The following is a 5,333-nucleotide window of genomic DNA, read 5'->3' on the forward strand; positions in this document are numbered from 1 at the left end:
CAATTCCTCAATCACGCTTTTCCTTTTTTCTCTTTTTTGCAATTCCTTCACAATTTCCCTTTTCTTTTTCATTTTCCCCTCTTTTTTTCTTCTTCTTACGTGTTTTACACAGCGAAGAATAATTTGATTGATTGATTAACGCATCAGGAGAAATTTCAGTTACATTGCAAACTTATCTGAACTTGATTCAGTTTTCTATATGCTTCAGCTTTTGTATATTATTATATTATTATTTGTTTTTATTTATACTTTGCCTGACTTGTTGCATATATAATGTAATAGTTCGATTTCCATGCCCTTGGTTTGCGTGTTTATCTGTTCGTTTTTGGGTAAAGAGAGTGTGTAGCCATATGATACATCATCATCTTCTTCTTCTTCGTTCTGGACACGCGACAATTAACATAGGGTTTGGGATTGATGCGCAGGTTACATGGCATGTTGCCGTTACTTGCTGAGTTTTATTTTGAAATTTGAATTGAAATAAGAATGTTGATTGTGAATGGTTTAACTGAACCCCTACTTTCTAGTTCATTCTCTTTTATTTTTTTCTTTTTTGTTTTGTTTTGAGTAGTGGTGATTGCTACACAACTAGATACAATTAGCTATGAGTTTTAAAATGAGTCAGTTAGATTCAAAAGGAGTTGTAGGGACCACTCATTTATTGAAAGGTCAATTAATATTTGTATTGTGTGTGTGTGGAATGGGTGTGTTTGTGATTTGGAGACAAATTTTAGAGAGAGAAATGCTGATTGAAAGAGTTAGGGTTAGGATGTATGTGTTTTTTGTCATAACTAAACAAGGTTGATTAGACAGTTGGTGGATTAATCTTAATTCACAGTATTTTCTTTTATTCTTATTATCCCCTATCTCTGCAGTGACATTATAATTCAAGGGCTGACCATTCTTGCTCCAGTTGACTCTCCAAACACTGATGGAATAGATCCAGGTAAATTGTTATAATTATTTCCACTGGCTTTCAGAGGAAAACATTAGATGAAAAGAAAAAAGGGAAAAAGCTATGTGGGATTAACAATATACTGGTACTTAGTTGTTTATTAGATGCTATATGTGAGCTAAATCTCTGTTCAAATATTAGGCGACTCATGTTTAAGAAAGAATTTGACACAAGCTATGTGGGATTCAATTCTGGATCAGAGCTTCTCTCTCGTCAGAATTTATGTAATGCGTACCTTGACTTCAAAATACATGTCATCTTGCTACCTTCTATATGGCTGCTCTGTGCCACTATATGGAATTGACTCCTATGCTTTTGACATTAGTTTGTAAATATTGCAATTCAACTTGTTTATTTATGGAAGAATTCATTCAGCCTTATTTTGGTTGCTAAAGAAAAAAATAATTGCTTATAATTTTTGTTTGAGTGCAGCCAAATTGCTATTCCAGAGTTATAAGTGTTAATGGCGATGAACATATTATAATATTTGCGAAGAGGGACATTAAACAGTGGGAAGAGCTTACATATGATTACAGGTTTACCTCTTCTCCAAATGAGGCAGAGGGAGCAATTGCTGTTATTATTATTAGGAGTGTTTGGAAAGCATCCTTGAAAATCTTGCTGATCAGAAGGACCCTACTACTTTATGCCAGAAATTTATTGATGAGTTTGATCGATGCATCCTCAGTTATTTCGCATTTAATTGGAACCAAGCTTCTTATATGATTAGTCAGGTACAGTATATATAATTTAGAACAAAACTTTGCATGCAGTATACTTCAAGCAGATTTTGGTACTAATAAGTGTCCTAACATTTGTTACTTTTGGGGATGATAATAATAGGCAATGTATAAGTAGAGTATTAGAGTATTTGTATCATCCTCGTATTTATTGAACAGATTTGGCTATATTATTTGGGGATGTTTTAAAAAAATGTATATATGAGATGCTTGTAATACTTCTTACAAAGTAATAAAATTAAAAAATATATATTTAATATTTTTTCAGTTAATAATAAGATTATTAGTAATATATTACAGGAGATTTATTCCAACATAAATATGCAAGGTTATTATTAGGAATTGGAATTTGTGTCCCCTGAGAATGTCTCCTAGTGTATCCAATTGATTGATGAGGTCCGGCTGCTTCCTGAAGACCATAAAGCAAAAGTAGAAAAGCTGGAGGTAGACTTCATACTAATAATAATTAAAAAATGTTTAAAAAGAAATAAGAGAAAATCACGTGAGATTGAAAAATAGAGTAGGAAATTAATTTAAATTAGAAAAGAGATGAGGAAATCAAGAAAGACATATAAGAAAGAAGAAGAGAAATCTGATAAAAAGAAAATTTTCAAAACGAAAAGGTGTAATTCACCTTTTATACATAAAACTATCAATTAAAATATCATATTTCACACAAAATTACAAATTTATTTTAAAAAAATTATCGGATTTGCTTGCTACCTTTGAACCTTTAAAATCATTTTGCATTCCGAATTTGTCACAAGCCTCTAATTATTTAAATAAAAAAATCTAAGAAATTTTCATAAAAGAAGAAGAAGAAGAATTGAACAAGAGAGTTAATGAAGAACTAGAAACGCTCCATGAAAGCTAAGGAAAAGGAGAGACATACAATTTAAGTGGAACTGAAAATACGAAATTTAAAAAGCAAGAAAATTTTCTTGTTTGTGCGATGACACAAAGCAAGTAAAGAACGTAACCATGCTTTAGCATCGTAATAGTAATCAGTCACACTTTGGACATGAGGAAGTAAGAGTAGAAGGTGACGACATGACCCTTAACGCCTACGGCAGGGTTAGTATCGTTGGTCCAAAAATTGCGGTCGTTAAGTGATATATCATATGTTTCATGTTACATAATACTCCATATAATTAAGACATGCAGCATCTGATTACCTTTGGATTCGACAACGAAGCAACTCCGGCGTCCTCCACCTTTGGCTCTGGGGAAACATGGTTCCTCACCTCAATCGCTGCGTCATATGACATATTTTAAACAATTCTGTTTCAATAGGATAGGAGGCAGATAGCTATTTCGTTCAAAATAGAACCATGGTAATGTGAGACATATGACCATATGTTCTTGGTAATGTGGCTATCTGCATGTGCATGAATAGCTCAAGAGTGAATCAGAACCATGGTCATGTGAGTTCAAGTGCTTGGTTCTTTGACATGGATATCCTTATTTTATATGATTTTGATATTTCATATTTGCATATGATTATATTTATAGTTTCTAGCAATTTGTTCATTTCAGATTAATTCATATATTGCTGATTTGCAGGGTGTAAAATGTGGTATTTATGGTGCCAATTCTGCAGAATGGATTATGAGCATGCAGGTACATTTTATTTTTGAATTTGCTTCCCTTGTTTTCTGGTGAGTTTTTTCCATCTTGATTTTTCTGCTCACTCTATATGTTGGAGGTTTCTATTGTATTATTTAGATGTTGATATGTTGATTTTTGTTTCTTTTTTGTGCTGAGTATCTATTGTTATTTCTATTTCTACTCTATTGTTTCTTTGGTAGTTGGATTTTTGTAGTCCTTATTGAGCTTAATGGAGAATAAGGTATTTCTAGATTGAAGCTTTGTTTCTTATATTGAATATCTACTCTTTGCAGAGAGTTCCACTTATTTACGAACAAAGTCCTTTTAAAATAATGCAAGTAAAGAACTTACACTGAGACTTGTCCGGTACCTAAAATTGTGATATATAACTTTTCTAACAATGATATGTTTTTTGAAGTTTATTGCATGCAGTAAATTCAAATGGTGCATGGTACTGGGAGAATATCTCATTGTACAAATATTCATTTTTCAAATTAAACTTATAATTTTCAGTTGCTTTGACACTCTCATTCATATGACATAGGTGTTGGGGCTATAGAGTTTATTATATGCCATTCAGAGGTCTCAATTGCACTTGCAGAAGAGAAGAAGATACCTGAGGTTCTCCTATCTAAACCCTCTGTTTTATAGCAGTTTAATTGTTAGGAAGGATTTTAGAGTTGTGTACAATCTTTTGTAAACAGTTAGTCTCACCCAAATATTTGTTTTGAAACTTTTCAGCTATTCAAGACATTTCCAAATGCAACAAAGTATCTCAAGAGTAAGTTTTGTTGATTCTCTCCTTTCTTTCCTAAAATGCTTGTGCTTTAGAAAGAAGCATTAATTTTTATGTCTTTGTTACAGCAATTAATGAATATAACTTTTTTGTGCAATGGAAATGAAAATATAAGGATATCTTGTAAATGGAAACTTGGGGATTGTTTGGTTTGACCAATTTATACAGAATCATATACATTGGAATTTATTTTTCTGAGGTTAATTTCAGTCATGACCTCAAGGAATTAATTATGTCTTTTGCTTTGAATATTTTGTGTTTCCCATTCCTAATTCAATTTTTAATACTGCCACAGGATCAAACTCAGAGCTTTGAACTTCCTATTAAGAAAAGGATGTATACATATCATACCTTCCACTCGCACATACTTTTTTTAGGACCATTGAGGAGATATTCATATGGCATGGTGCTTCAATTGGTTTCTGGCGTGGGGTAAGTATATGTAGTATATGTATATCTGTCATTATGAAATGAACATTTGGTGTAATAATTAAACTTTGGATTTGTTTGATCCCCCCCCCCCCCACCCACACAAAAGTTGAACTTCGGATTTGGAATATGACCATCATTTACTCAATGGCTGTAGGATGTCAAATTGTTAATTGATGATGTTGGGGAACTAAAACCAACTATTTTTCTGTGTTGTTCCCCGTGTGCTTGATAGAGTGTATTCAGGTAAACTCTTGAAAATTCTCATGATTGTTGACAGTTTGATGATCTTTCCATAATCATGTAATCTTGATGGTAAAATTATTATTTCAATAGGACAAACTACTCTGCAAATTATTTCTTGATCATTGGAGTAGCATTTTTCTTACTTTTCTTTTTCATTTTTCTTCCTTCCCCTTCCCAATTGGGAAAAAAATGCATTGACTCTCAACCCCTATCTGATACACAGGTTTGACACAGAAGATTTCTTCTGGGGGCTTCTTGAGGAAGACATTAAAGAAAGACAGCAGAATCTCCTTTTATGTTTATTATTATTTTCAAAACTCAAAAAGAAAGACAGATTTGAACTGTAATTATGTTTATGTATGAACATGCGCACACAGTAGAATCTCCTTTTATGTTTATGTAGTCTAATTTTCGATTTTGAATGCTAATTATATGGGTCTAAAATTGTTCTTGATTAATTTGATTAGGGAAATGACGATTAGCTAATACTTCTAGATTTAAATTTATTTCTTATAAATATAAATCAATAAAATTAAGAGCACAACTATAAAATTATGTC

General features: G+C 32.1%; 1 long non-coding RNA gene across 1 annotated transcript; it reads left to right on the forward strand.

The window, feature by feature from the left end:
* The first annotated feature begins 337 nt into the window (after positions 1 to 337).
* LOC102670297 (uncharacterized) lies at positions 338 to 4,531 on the forward strand. Its single transcript, XR_005890065.1, has 6 exons — positions 338 to 946; positions 1,388 to 1,689; positions 3,259 to 3,315; positions 3,848 to 3,924; positions 4,045 to 4,084; positions 4,395 to 4,531. It is a non-coding gene; the product is annotated as an uncharacterized lncRNA (long non-coding RNA).
* Positions 4,532 to 5,333: the final 802 nt, after the last annotated feature.

The sequence above is a fragment of the Glycine max genome, chromosome 19, assembly GCF_000004515.6.
Source record: "Glycine max cultivar Williams 82 chromosome 19, Glycine_max_v4.0, whole genome shotgun sequence".
NCBI classification, from domain to species: Eukaryota; Viridiplantae; Streptophyta; class Magnoliopsida; order Fabales; family Fabaceae; genus Glycine; species Glycine max.